The sequence below is a fragment of the Callithrix jacchus genome, chromosome X (genome assembly GCF_049354715.1).
Source record: "Callithrix jacchus isolate 240 chromosome X, calJac240_pri, whole genome shotgun sequence".
Classification (NCBI taxonomy): Eukaryota; Metazoa; Chordata; class Mammalia; order Primates; family Cebidae; genus Callithrix; species Callithrix jacchus.
The window spans coordinates 19,584,477-19,599,872 of NC_133524.1; the positions used below are offsets into that span (position 1 = coordinate 19,584,477).

The window sequence follows — 15,396 nt, forward strand, 5'->3', positions numbered from 1 at the left end:
CTGTTAATCCCCGGGCACTTGCAGCCACAGCATGGATGTGTACAGAGGGCCCCGCAGAGAAATGTGCAGCTCCTGGATGGAAGGCAGCTGGTGCGTACCACAATGATGAGGCCAGGGATGTTGAAACAGATACCTGGTTGCTCTGGAATGAATGAGGAAGTGTGCAATAGTGAAGAGCCAGGAGAAAAAGCCAGCAGGCTTCATGCCTGCGCCCCCCCCACTCCTTTCTCCATGTCAGTAACTGGGGGAGGGGAGAGAGAGAGAGAGAGCGAGAGAGAGAGAGAGAGAGAGAGAGAGAGAGAGAGAGAGAGAGAGAGAGTGAGTATGTGTGTGTGTTTTGGTTTGGCATGTGTTTGAGGAAGTTAGTGGTTTCTCTTCGGGTGTATGAGATATTTAAGCAGAGTCCAGGTGAGGGAGCTTTGCAAGAAGTTGTTACTCGACGTTAAAAAGGAGCACTGCCACTCGGCACGGTGGCTCCCACCTGTAATCCCAGCACTTTGGGAGGCCGCCGTGGGTGGATCACTTGAGCCCAGGCAACATGGTGAAACCCCGTCTCTACAAAAATTAGCCAGGCATGGTGGCGGGAGCCTGTAATCCCAGCTACTCAGGAGGCTGAAACATGAGAATCACTTGAACCTGGGAGCCAGAGGTTGCAGTGAGCCAAGAGCGTGCCACTGCACTCCAGCCTTAGAGACAGAGTAAGACTCCGTCTCAAGAATTAAAAAAAAAAAAAGCACTGGGCTTTGTCTGCTGCTTTAATGCAGTCTACACACAACGTCGTTCTGCAGCCAGTGCTGCAAAGACAAGCCCAGAGGGGCACTTGGGAGAGCTGTTTATCATCCATCAGTGGACAACGGCAAATGTTCCAATGCTCCACATGATCCCAGGAACATGGAGGCAGCTGTGTTCTAAAGAGCTTCGCTACTCAAAGTGCAGCCCCGCCCCACAGCAGCAGCATCTCACCTAGGAGCTGCAATGCAGAAATCTCTGTCCAGTCCCAAAGCTGCTGAATCTGCATATGCATTTTAACCAGATCCCCAGGCGATCGTTTTGCATGTTGGCATTTGAAAGGCACTGCTGTGCATGACACTATCTGCTCTTTGTTCTCTCTGCCTAAAAATTTGTCTCCCACCAAAATCAAATGGAATGTATTTGCTTCATTTCAGGCAATATTGGCTCTATCCAGTTGGTCAAATGACCAGATTTGCTGAGTGGAGACAAAGACGAAAATACGACTGTCAATCGACCAGCCTGTGTTTACACCACAAAGTAGAGCATTATTTAGTTTTTTAAACCTCCTTCTTTTTCCCTGTCTTTGTCCTTTTTACTTTTCCTTGGCAAAACTAGGAATCAGTGCTGAATAAGCCTGTACCATTCTAAGGCTATTCGGGTGGTAAACCTTTGCCTCTGGATCTGTAAAACACATTCAGCAGTCCCAGGAGTGGCTTTTTCATTTCAAAAGAAATACAGCTGGAGGTGGGGATGGTGGAGACAGGCAGGAAAAGAAAGAGCAAGCTAAAATTCTTAAGATATTTTAAAATGATGTTATGATATAGGTACTTGGTAAAGGAATAAATGAGTGTATAAACCAATTAGGAAAAAAATAAATGTATAAAAACAACTAATGCTAGAACTTAATAAAAACATTACAGAAAGCTAAGTGGCTCATGCCTATAATCCCAGCAGTTTGGGAGGCTGAGGTGGGCAGATTGCTTGAGAAGTTAGAGAAAAAGTTACAGAAAGAAAGCCTCATCATTGTCTATGGATACAGATGTGGGAGTTACATCAAGTGGCTACTAAACCTAATTGCATTCAGAGGAGAAAGTAATTGACAGCAACCATAAAAACTATTAATAATATATTTAAAGCATTCTTCTAGGGTATTTACCTGGTAGTAATGCACATATATGTTCACCACAAAATATGCAAGAGTGTTACCCATGCTATAAGTAGAATTTTCAATGCTGCCAAAGAAGTAGTACTCAAATATAAATTTCCTCAGCAAGGCAATTTACTTATTAGAAGGGTGCAGCTCACAGATGGAACAATGGCAAGCACACACCTGGACAAGAAGGGGAAGGGGTACTTATGCCCTGACAGAGGTTGCCCCTACTGGTGTGTCATTCCCCTATTGGCTAGGGTTAGACCACATGGTCTAGTCTAATTCTGATTGGCTATTTTAAAGGGAGCAGGGGTCCAAGCCAGAGTGGCAGGGTGGGTAGTTTGGCGGGAAGAACACTTAAGGTTGGAGCAGGTAAACAGGGGTCAAAGCAGGTGACCAGAGCAGGTGATGGGAGCAGGTGACCGGGATGAGTCAGGATGGGGCAGGGGACCAGGGGAACAGATGTGAACTACTGATTAGAACTGGTGAAAAGATTTCACAGGAATGGGCACGGGAAATGATACTATTAACAAATTAATTCTCTATTTTAAAGTTTAACTTCCTTGTAGTTTACTAAAACTAAAGTTAAACTTTAAAATAGAGAATTAAATAAAAGAGCTGAACACACTGACATACTGATTCCTTGAAGAGAAACCTGGGGTTCACTATATCTAATACCCACAGTACAATTCATAAAAGCCAAAAACTAGAAACCAAAGACCATCAGCAGTAGAAAGGATAAACCATGGTAGTCATGAAATGAAATACTATTCGGCTGTGACAATGATCCAACTATAACCACATGCAACAATATGGAGGAAATTCACAAAGAGTACTGACCGGAAGCCGGGCAGCCTGATATCATATACAGGAAACTTAAGAACAGGCACAACTAACACGCAGCATTCGAGTGAGAACAGTAATTACCCTTGGGGGGCAGCAAGAGGCAAAGGGAGGGCTTCTAAGGCTGTTCATGTTGGATTCTTGATCTGGGGACTGGTGACAGGGGTATGCACAGTTTGTGAAAATTCATCGAGCTGTATATTTATAATGTGTATAATATGTACTTCAATAAAAGTTTAATTGAAAAAATTTATGTAGACACATTGGATCCACTTTCATGGGTAAGTCAAAGAGAATAACACTCAAGCTGAGGCAGAAGGATCTCTTGAGCCCAGGAGTCCAAGACCAGCCTGGGCAATATAGGGAGACCCCAACTCAAAAAAGAAGAAGAACAAAGATGGTGGCTCATGCCTGTAATCCCAGCACTTTGGGAGGCCGAGGCTGGTGGATCACAAGGTCAACAGATCGAGACCATCCTGGCCAACATGGTGAAACCCCGTCTCTACTAAAAATATAAAAATTCGCTGGGCATAGTGGTGTGTGCCTGTAATCCCAGCTACTCAGGAGGCTGAGGCAGGAGAATTGCTTGAACCCAGGAGGCGGAGGTTGCAGTGAGCAGAGATTGCGCCATTGCACTCCAGCCTGGAGCCTGGCGACAAAACGAGACTCTGTGTCAAAAAAAAAAAAAAAAAGAACAAAGAAGAAGGAAGAAGAAGAACCCTCTAAATATGTCCATGGAATGCTACTTGACACACTTGCCTACTTTCATAAGGATGGTTGCTAGAAATGAGGAATCGTGATGATCAATTCCTCCAGCTCTTGACTCATGTATGAACTGCGAATACAATAAGCATTTGGCCCAGTTAAAAAAAAATCCTACTGGGTCAAGGGTGATGGTTTTTCCAAATACCCCAAAAACATGTGGTACATTTCTGTCAAAAAGTGAATCACCTGGTGACAAACTCATTAGTCTTGTTCATTTGTACTGATTTTTTTCCTGGAAGCTTTAAAATCCAGTGCAAGAGCTTTCTCAAAAATCACAACTAACCTTCAAATAATACCTCAAAGGGAAACCACTTTGGTATATATCTTCCCAATCTTCCTCACTCTCTATCCATATCTTCAAGTCATGAATTTTAGACCTGTACAAAGTACTGAACATTTTTTGGTGTCCTGTTCTCAGATTCCAATAACACACACAGCTTATCACTTGTCATACATACAGAGCTAACGTTGAAATGGGCACAGGAAATGATACTATTAACAAAGGCAGAGAAGAATGTCACTTCCTTTGCTATCCCCTTCTTCCCTCCTAAAAATCCACATGCGATCCTCCCAAATGAAGTGTTTCAAAAATGTACACGTCAGAATCTCAAGATAAAACATGTCAATTTTGTGGAATCTGAGGGCCAGGAAAGTCCCACATTGAAAAAATGTGACACTAATGATCCCTGGAATTCTATCACTGCCTTTTTCTTGGTAAAATGTAATTCCCCTTTGTCTAGAAACCCTAATAATCAGGATCCTAACGCAAAAATATGAATCTCTTTATCAGATGACTGTCCTCATTGGAAACAGCTAGACTAGCTCCAGACACAAGAATGTACTCTTGGGGAAAGAGAACAAGAGGACATTTACTGAGTGTCTTCCATGTGCTGAAAATCACGTATGATGGATTAAATGTATCATTTATTCATCAAGCATTTATTAAACACCAAAATTGAATACTATATACCAAATACTATTCTAGGCACTGGGGGTAAAGATGTGGACCCTGCTCACATTCTAGTGTGAGGACAGTGGAAGGAGGAGAACAATAAATGTATAAATCAACAAGAAAATTAACAAATAATAAATACAGCATTGAGAATTAAAGTAGTGAGATGATATAGAAGGTAACCTGGTGGCTATTTTAGATCAGGTCATCAAAGAGGTGATATTTAAACTGAGATCTGAATGATGAGGAACCAGCAATAAGAAGATGAAGGAGGGACCAGGCGTGGTAGCTCATACCCGTAATCCCAGCATTTTGGGAGGCCGAGGTGGGCGGATCACTTGAGGCCAGGAGTTTGACACCAGCCTGGCCAACTTGGTGAAACCCCGTCGTCTCTACTAAAAATACAAAAATTAGCTGGGTGTGGTTGCATGAGCTTATAATCCCCGCTACTCAGGAGGCTGAGGCCCCAGAATCACTTGAACCTGGGAGCCAGGGGGGGTTGCAGTGAGCCAAGATCGTGCCACTGCACTCTATCCTGGGTGACAGGGCAAGACTCTATCTCAAAAAATAAAAACAAACAAACAAACAAAAAACGTAAGATGAAGGAGAGGTCAGAAAGAACATTCCAGGCAAAACGGTTAGTATCAAAGACTAAAAGCAGCTTAATACGCTGGAAGAATCAATAAAGAAGCACAGTCAGCAAGAGAGATAGGACAGGATCAGGGACCACAACATGGCAGACTTCCATAGTCCGGTAGGGAATGAAACAATCCAATGCTTCTAAGAAGATACTCCAGCTACTCAGGAGGCTAAGGCAGGAGAATCGCTTGAACTCGGGAGGCAGAGGGTGCAGTAAGCTGATATTGTACCACTGCACTCCAATCTGGGTGACAGAGCAAGAATCTGTCTCAAAAAAAAGAAAAAGAAAAAAAAAATGTCCCTGAGAAGACAAAGAGGATAAGAGACCCAGAGCCCAGAAAAGAAGCCAGTCTTTGATCCATTAGGGACATTTCAGTCACAGTTTCACAGTGGCAGCAGGGAACACTGCATTTGTACAAATATGGGCCTGCTGGGGGTCTGGGTGGTGGGAATACGAGGAGGCTCCTGTTGAATGAGCCAGAATCAGTAGCTGATCTAGCAGGGGCAGAGAAAATAAAAGGTGCCAAACAGCTGTAGCAAACCCACTAGGCAAGCATGGTAGGATTGTAGGCCATAGTGGAAGTTCCATTTGAGGTTTATCGAAGTCAGGAACCAGACCTGGACATCGGTATTGATTTTTCAAGCTCCCCCAGTGATTCCAATGGGCAGCCAGCTTTCAGAACGACTGCACCGCGCCAGGGTTTCTCAGCCTCGGCACTATTCACGCTTGGGCCAGATCATTGTTGGGGTGAGGGGCTGTGCTGTGCATATAGGATGTTTAGCTGCATTCCTGGCCACTCCCCACTAGATGCCAGCAGCACCTCCAAATCCTCCAGTCATGACCTCTAAAGACGTCTCTTGACATTGTCAAATATCCCCTGGAGGCAAAATCACCTCCAGTTGAGAACCACTATGCTAAGCCATAAACGTGACATGCTTACAAAGGTCAGCAACTGTGCACACTCCTTGCTCTAGCTAGGAGCTTTTGGTTAAGAACACAGGCTCTGGAATCAGATGGTTTGTATTCAATCCCTGGACCCAGTGCTTACCTTCTGCATGACCTTAGACGAGTTACTTAACTTCTCTGTGCTTCAGTTTCCTCATCTGTAAAATGATAAGAATAGTACCTGCCTCAAGAGGATGGGAGATTAAATGAGTTAATATAGGTAAAGCAATAAGAGTAGTAACTGACTGCTCAGTAAACATGAGCTATCATTCTTATTATCAGAGGGTCAGAAATATAATGGATAGCAGGTGAGTGTGTATTGGTTAATGAACTGCTTACATTAAAATACTCAATGCTCTGGACGGACGCAATGGCTCATGCCTGTAATCCCAGCACTTTGGGAGGCCGAGGTAGCCAGATCATGAGGTCAGGAGTTTGAGATCAGCCTGGCCAACATGGTGAAATCCTGTCTCTACTAAAAATACAAAAAATAGCTGGGCATGGTGACATGCGCCTGTAATCCCAGCTACTCAGGAGGCTGAGGCAGGAGAGTCACTTGAACCCAGGAGATGGAGGTTGCAGTGAGCCGAGATCACACCACTGTACTCCAGCCTGGGCAACAGAGGAAGACTCCATCTCAAAAAAAAAAAAAACCTCAATGTTTAACCTAAAGAAATTTCCACACTAACATGGAACAGAAAGGCAGGGAACATTACATTTCTCTTAGGAAAAGTGTCAGATTTTAGCTAGATTCTAAGCTCATTCAGTCAGTCATTCAACATGTGGATAAAGCACCTACTATGTCCCACTGCTGTAAGTCCTGACAACCCAATGATGAGCAAAATACACAAAGTCTCTGCCTTCCTGGAACTTATATTCCAGCAGGGAAAAGAAGACGCAGCATCAGTAAATAAATAACTAAATAACATAATTGCAGGTAGCAGTGATACAAAACAAATCAAAAGTGGGATAAGGGAATGGATCCTTCCTGTGGTAAGTCGGAAACGCGGTTTTAGAATGAGGGTTAGAGAAGACCCAAATGAAACAAAATGAGTCATGTGAATATCGGGTGAAATGGTGTCCTGGGCAAGCAGCAAGGCAAATGCTTGGCTTGGTGAGGAACACAAGCACGGAAGAGGCTGTGTTTGGAGAGGTTAAGAATAGGGGATAAAGGAGGTACCAGTGAGGCCCTGGGGATTGATTGTAAGTATGGCAGCAGGTGGCATAGTGGCTCCCACCTATAATCCCAGTACTTTGGGAGGCCAAGGCAGGAGGATCGCTTGAGGCCACAAGTTTGAGACCAGCCTGGCCAACATGGTGAAACCCCATCCATACTAAAAATACAAAAATTAGCCAGGCATGGTTGCATGAACCCAGGAGTTTGAAGCTGCAGTGAGCTAAGATCGCACCACCCCATATGTAGCCTGGGCTACAGATTGAGACCCCATCTCCTTAAAAAAAAAAACGTACAGGCGGGGCATAGTGGTTCATGCCTGTAGTCTCAGCACTTTGGGAGGCTAAGGCAGGAAGACTGCCTGAACTCGGGAGTTTGAGACCAGCCTGGGCAACACAGGGAGACTGTGTCACTACAAAAAAATTTTTTTAAATTAGCCAAGCATGGTGGCCCAAGCCTGTAATCCCAGCTGCTCAGGAGGTTGAGGTGGGAGGATGGCTTAAGCCTGGAAGGTTGAGGCTGCAGTAAGCCATGATCATGACACTGCATTCCAACCTGGGTGAAACAGTGAGATCCTATCTTAAAAAAAAAATGGCTGGGGCACAGTGGCTCATGCCTATATCCCAACACTTTAGGAGGCCAAGGCAGGTAGATCACCTGAGCTCAGGAGTTTGAGACCAGCCTAATATGCTGAAACTGCCAACTCTACTAAAAATACAAAAATTAGCAAGGTGTGGTGGTGTGCAACTGTAGTCCCAGCTACTAGGGAGGCTGAGGCAGGAGAATTATTTGAACTCGGGAGGCAGAGGTTACAGTGAGCCAAAATCATGCCACTGCACTCCAGCCTGGGCAACAGAGTGAGACTCCATCTCAAAAAGAAAGAAAGAAAGAAAAAGTGTGAGAAGTCATTAGAGGAGTTTGAGCCATAGATTCATAAGATTGCATTTATTGGCCATTCTGTGGGGTCAAAAGTAGACTCTGAAAGACTGGTTTAGAGGCTACACAGTAAATCAAGCGAGAAATGGGGAGTTACAATGATCTCAGAGCACAATAAATAAACTCACTTTGCATTACGGAGGGATCTGATATAAAATGAATCTGTTCTGGACACAATCCAGCAGTTTGTGGGCTTAGAAACTAAATGAACAGTGTTAGAAAACAATGTTTTTCAAACTGTGGGTCAAGAAATCAAATAAAAGGGTGGTCAAATCAATTTAGAAAATCATGATCAGGCTGGTTGTGGTGGCTCATGCCTATAATCCCAGCCTGACCAACAGGATGAAACTGAGATGGGCGGATCACCTGAGGTCGGGAGTTTGAGAATGGCCTGACAAACATGAAGAAACCCCATCTCTACTAAAAATACAAAATTAGCTGGGTATGGTGGCGCGTGCCTGTAGTCCCAGCTACTCGGGAGGCTGAGGCAGGAGAATTGCTCAAACCCAGGAGGCAGAGGTTGCAGTGAGCTGAGATTGCGCCATTGCACTCCAGCCTGGGCAACAAGAGTGAAACTCTGTCTTTAAAAAAAGAATGAAAGAAAAAGAAAATTATTATCATCAGTTTAAAATAAAATAGAACAGATGAAAGATAATTGAATACATCAATACATTGCACACAGGAAAAATACTAAGACCAGTGAGAGTTTGTTTTGATTATTATATAAGTATGTTTGTACTGAGTTGAAATATAAAATGTACTTCTTGTGAATGGTGGGCAAAAAAAGTCTGAACAACACTGGAAAAAGCTACTTTGTCTATACATGAGTAGGTTATAAAATTATCTCTTGACTCTCTCTCTTCCTTGGTACGCCCAGTATTCCCCCCAAATAAGAACATTATTAAAAACTTCCAAAGGTAGGTTCTTCATCATCTAAATAAAATGAAATGCCAGGCACAGTGGCTCACATCTGTAATCTCAGCACTTTGGAAGGCCGAGGCGGGCAGATCACTTGAGGTCAGGAGTTCAAGACCAGCCTGACCAACATGCCAAAACCCCGTCTCTACTAAAAACACAAAAATTAGCCAGGCATGGTGGTGCGCACCTGTAATCCCAACTACTCAGGAGGCTAAGACAGAAGAATCACCTCAACCCAGGAGGCAGAGGTTGCAACTACAGCTCTCCAGCCTAGATGACAGAGCAAGACTCCATCTAAACAAAATAAAATAAAATGAATTGACTTAATGCTACCCTAATTTATCCCCCAGGAAGATCAAAATATGAACTTCCAAAGTCAAGAAGTGAACTAACTGGTCCTAAACCTCTTAAGCTTTCAATGGAAAAAAAAAAAAAAAAAGAATTCCAAGCAGTACAAGAAATTTTAAAATTAAACTTTAGACCTTTAGCAAGCTAACAATGGAAAAGAAACCTCCAGAGGATAATGAAGGTAGCTATCAGAACCCTATGGTAAGCATAATACTTAATGGGAAAATATTAGCAACTACTTCTCAGCATTATCTACAGGGAAGCCTAGCCACTAAAGCAATAAAATAACATGAGCTAAAAATACTGGAGGGAAAATTCCCTATACTAATGCCATTTGCAGACAATTTGACTGTCTACTTTGAAAATCCAAAAAAAAAACTACTGAAAAACTATTAGAACTAAGAGAAGTTCAGTAAAATGGCTTGAATATAAAATAAATGTACAAAAAAAACCCCCCAAAACCTTCCTACTCACTACTATGGAAAACGAAGTGGGGAAAAAAATGATACAATTTCTTTTTCTTTTCTTTCTTTTTTTTTTAGACAGTTTCACCCTTGTCACCCAGGCTGGAATGCAATGCGTGATCTCGGCTCACTGCAACCTCTGCCTCCCGGGTTCAAGTGATTCTCCTGCCTCAGCCTCCCAAGTAGCTGGGATTACAGGTATGTGACACCATGTCTGGCTAATTTTGTATTGTTTTAGTAGAGATGGGGTTGCACCATGTTAGTCAGGCTGGTCTTGAACCCCTGACCTCGAGGTGATCCACCCGCCTCAGCCTCCCAAAGTGCTGGGATTACACTGCACTTGGCCTACAATTTTTAAAAGCAATAAAAATACACACACACACATACACAAAATTTAGCAATGTACCTATCAAGAATGCATAAGATCTATATTGGTGGAAGGACAGACACAGACATCAATGGAACAGAATAGAGAGATCAAAAATAGACCCACACATACACAGTTGAGTTATGACAAAGGGGCAGAGGAATAAGATGATGGAAAAGTAGAGTCTTCTTAGCAAATGTTAGAGGAACTACTGGACATCCATAAAGACAAATGTCAGCCGGACCCTTACTTCACACAAAAATGAATTTGGAAATAAAGTTAGAACTACATACAAATGACAAAACTATAAAGTGTCTAGAAGAAAGCACAGGAGAGTATCTTGGTGAACCTGGGGCAGACAAATACTTACTAGACAGGTTATTTAAAATGCTATCCACAGAAGGAAGAAATCCTAATAGACTGGGCTTTTTCAAAATTAAAAATGTCTACTCTTCAAAGCAACATCATTAGGAAAATGAAAAGGCAAGCCACAGACAAAAAAGAAAGTATTTGCAATTTCCAGTACATATATGACAGAGAACATGTATCCAGATACATGAGGAACTCTATGATTCAATAATCACATAAACATAATGAGGAAAAAAAAAAAGACACTTCACAAAAGAAGATAAACAAATAACCAAAAAGCATGTGAAAAGATGCTCAGCATCATTCATCATAAGGGAAGACCAAACTAAAACCATAAAGAAATGCCACCATAAATCTGCTGGAATGACTAAAATAAACCAACAATACCAAGTGCTGACAAAGATACCAAGCAACCAGATTTCTCATGCATTGCTGGTGAGAATGAAAAATGGTGCAGCCACTTTGGAAAAGTTGGGCAGTTTTTATTAGTATTTTGTTAAGGATGGAGGTCTCACTCTGTTACCTAGGTTGGAGTGCAGTGGCCCAATCCTAGCTTCCTGCAGGCTCAAACTCCCTAGCTTAAGAGATCCTTCTGCCTCAGCCTCCCGAGTAGCTGGGACTACAGGTGCATGCTACCATGCCCAGAAAATTTTTTAATGTTTTTGTAGGGATGGGGATGTTGCTATGTTGCCCAGGCTGTTCTTGAACTCCTGGCCTCGAGCAATCCTCCCACCTTGGCCTCCTGAGTAGCTGGGAATACAGACTGGAGCCATTGTACCCAGCTACCAGGTTTTGATAAAGCTAACATACCACAGAGCAATCGTCTACATATTTACTTGAGTGAAATAAAAGTTTATATTCATGCAAAAAGCCATATGTGAATATTTATATTGGCTTTATTGATAATCATCAACAGTTGGTGAGTGGATAAACAAACTGTGGGATACTGCTCAGCAACAATAAGGAATGAAGTATCGATCCCCACAACACAGATAAACCCCAAATGCATTCTGCTAGGTGAAAGAAGCCAGGCTCAGAAACCTACAGAATACATCAGTTCTTTTACAGGACATTCTGAAAAGAACAAAATTACGGGAACAGCAAACAAATCAGTGGCGGCCACAGGCTGAGATTTGGGGGAGCCAACAGGGAATTCCTTTGAGTGGTAGAATTCTTCTACATGGTGATATGGTGGTAGTTACATGACTATCTACATTTGGCAAAACTTCTAGAACTGTACACTGAAGAGAGTGAATTTGACTGCAATAAGTTACACTTCAAATTGAAAAACATGGAGTAGACTGAAGAATTCATTAAATCGACTTGTGAAATGGGACAGTGTTTACCAGAATTTATTTGATTGAGGGAATTTATTTTATGATAGCTTTCCCCAAACATTAGCTCATTTCTTAAATTCCACTACCCACTACCTCACACCATAATGCCAAAATAAGTTCCATGCAGATTAAATACCTACACAGTTTTGAAACCATAAACATTTTAAAAGAACTTTTTTTTTCCTGTCTTGCAGTCAGGATAACCTTCCTCAGTGTAGCAAAAAAACCAGCTCCCAGGTTTTGATTAAAGGCAGAATCCCTCCTTTCTATCTTTTGAACTATCAACATTATAGAAACACCTCTTCTCCCTCCTTTTGTTAATTTAATAGCTCTCTTCCCAGTTTGTATCACATATTTGAAAGTGACTTGGCACTCTCAGGCAGAAAAATGGAAAAATGTATTCGTCAGTTTCATCTGAGCCATCAAAGCACCAATAACATATGTCGTGATGTCCTCTGAGTCCCCACAATGATCACATGAGCCATGGAAAATCAGCTTCTTTGCTGGCTCTTCCTTGCACCTGAGCAAACTCTGCCATTTCTGGAAGGCTGTTCATGGTACCAAAAACACAGCAGCTTCCCTTTCCCTGCCAAACCCGTCAATGAAATGCCATTTCTCAGACTTTTTCTCCCTCTGCTGAACAAAATCATATCCATAGTTAGAGTACAATCTTTTTCTGTTCTGTATTTCCAACATTTTTTTTTCTAGAAAAGTACACACACCTGGAATCTGTGGTTTTTTGGCACGATTTCTTCACAGACAAAATACTGATGCCAGCCCTGCCTTTCTTCAGTGTTTTTCAGTAGCTAAATCTGCTCTATCCCCCTTTTAATGAAAGTCACTTTGCAGGGATGTGGGAATGATAAAAGCAAAAGGGAATCCGATCCCGGCCACGCCGAGGCCTTGTAAAACAATACTCCTGAAGAGCTACAAAATGTGGCCACTTTTTGTTTTCCAGCTTTGCATTTGAGCTGTGAAAGCTGCCAAACCAAGCAATGTCCAGCTCATCTTAGATCTTAACTAAGCAAAATTTTATGAGATGCTAAATAAAGCCTCCCCAGTCCTTTGGAAATAACAAACACCTCGTTGGCAAACTTAAAAAATTATTTCAATATCAAACTTAATTGCATTGTCTATCAATAATAAAGCTCCTAATAAATTGTTAACTATTGATATTAATAAAGCAATATCGTTTATCACACTATGCATGCCAGGGTATGCTCTTAGACTAATTCAGATAGCCAAAGAGAAGTTGAGAAAAACTGGAGAAACTGCAACATCTCTAGCTAGCCTTCCCGTAATAAAGCTTTACTTTCCATCACCCACCATCATGACCCCTGATCAAAAAATGGGTTCTCTTTTCACGTATGGTGACTATTAGAATCAGCTACATAATTTGTGGGACCCGGTGCAAAATGAAAAGGAGAGGTCCCTTGCTCAAAAATTAAGAATTTTGGCATTAAACCAAGTGCAGGATACGTGTCCATGATGCCAGCCCTACTATCAGATCGTGTATTTGGCTAGAAAGTTGGTAAGAAAAGTAAAGCATTTCGCTATGAAATGATTAGGGAAGGAAATCAAAATATTTTATCCCAAAATCTATTTCTTTGACATATTTTGAGATGGTTGTTTAGATGGCCAGCCAACAGAGTTAATGCAAAGCTGTCCTTGGTGAGAGAAATTTGCATGTGTAGAGAATCTGCATGGATGTGGCCAGGCTTTATCGAGGTCCCTGGTCAGGATCTAGGAGAAATTAACTGAGAGTCTGACACCTTTAAGGTCTGAAAGAAATGTTCCGTCTATTCTCTCGGAGGGCTGCCACCTGTGAGGTTTCATTGACATCTTCAGACCACTTGTGCTAGCCAGGCCTCCTCTTCTCCATCTCACAACCTCTTTTACCACGGTAACCTATTTGGGGCCATACGTTGAACCGCCTTTCTTTCTGTAACCTCAAGATAATCTACAAGCTTCTGTACCCCACTTGGGGGCTGGAGGTAATCACTCTGTGTTCTCTCCTTGTGGACACGTTAATATATTTGCATGCCTTTTCTCCAAGCAATCTGCCTTTGTCAGTTAATTTTTCAAGCGAACCTTCAGGGGGCAAAGGGAAAGTTTCCCTTGGCCTCTATAGTAGAAAGTGTTTTTGTATGCGTTTGGGGGTAGAGTTGACAAAGAGATATTAGAGCTACATATATTGTAAAGTCTTAGGTCCTCGCCTCCCAATCTCCCACTTTTCCTAAAGTTTTCAGCCTGTTGGACAAAAAGTACTTCCGTGGGGCCTGCCGGATAAAGCGTGGTCCACGGAACAGCATCAGCAGCCTCTGGGAGCTTCTCAGACATGCAGACGCTCGGCCCCCACCCCAGACCTGCGGGATCAGAATCTCATTTTAGCCGGATCCCCGGGGGATACTCGTGCACAGTACAGACTATCACTGTCGAAGCAACCACGGAAAACCCTGCTTCATCTGGCTCTCGGGAGGTCACCTCTCTTCTTCCCCCTCACTTTTTATCCGGTTCCTGAGCCTCGAAACTCGAGTCCCTGCCGAAATGCGCTCACTCCGAGACCACGAGCCCCCTCCTTCCCCGGCGTGCTCACCCCTGGCTCCGGGCCGCCTCTCCGTCCCTCCGCGCCCGGGGCCACCTGTTCGGGGCCGCGCCGGGTGGTGCGGCCCCAAGCCGTCCGGGACCCGGGTGCGTTCGCGCTTCGCCAGTACCGCCGCTGCCGGGCCAGAAGCGGGGAGCTGGATCCCCGGGAGTTAGCGTCTCGCACACCGCCCGCGCCAGTCAGGCTCGTGGTTCCGTTTCCCGCGGGATGGGGAGAGTCTGGGTGCGTCCAAAGGTTTCAGAGACGCGCGTCTCCCCTCGGAGCCCCCTTTCCCACGGCGCGCGGGCTCCCCCAGTCGGGGAACCGGCCCCGGGTTGGGCGCTCCGCCTCCGCCTTTCAGGAGGGTCCCGGGTCCCGTCTCCGAGCCACAGGCGGGCGGAAGGCGCGTTCGTTCCGCCTGCCCGCCGCCCTCAGGGGCTAGACGCTGCGCCCGAGCCTCCCGCGTCGGTGGCCGGCTGAGCGGGTCTGGGTCTCGGGAGCCCAAGAGGCCAGACCCGTCCCGGCGCCGCGCGCTTACCTGCCGCTCGCGTCCTCTGGGCTGGCTGCTGGCGCCGTCCGGCCCGCCTTTTCCCTTCTCCCGGGCCGCGGCCCTCCTCCCCCCGCCCGCGGCCTGGGCGCCGCCCCCGCCGCTCCCGGCCCGCTCGGCAGCCTGCCCTCCAGCTGCCCAGCGCAGCGTGGCGCGTCCGGCGCTCGCCGGCGGCGAGGCTGGGCGCGGAGGTGGGGAGCGGGCGGGGCGCAGAGGGCGGGGGAGCGGGCCGCGCGGCCGGCCCAGGCACAGCGGGGAGCTCGGGGCCGGGGGCCTGGGAGAAGCGGGAATGGCTAGCCAGGCCTCCCACCCCACAGCAGCCCGG

At 44.7% G+C, this 15,396-nt stretch overlaps 1 protein-coding gene across 26 annotated transcripts in view; it reads right to left on the minus strand.

The window, feature by feature from the left end:
- Positions 1–15,089, minus strand: part of ADGRG2 (adhesion G protein-coupled receptor G2) — a 131,551-nt gene extending 116,462 nt beyond the window's left edge. For 17 of the 26 annotated variants that reach the window (XM_035288468.3, XM_017968726.4, XM_035288466.3 and 14 more), the window contains exon 1: positions 15,063–15,089. The gene's annotated coding sequence lies outside the window, so the exon portion shown is untranslated. Of the gene's footprint in view, positions 1–14,536 lie in introns of all 26 variants that reach the window. The other 9 variants (XM_078362864.1, XM_078362862.1, XM_078362859.1 and 6 more) reach the window with 2 other exon arrangements.
- Between the last annotated feature and the right edge of the window lie 307 nt (positions 15,090–15,396).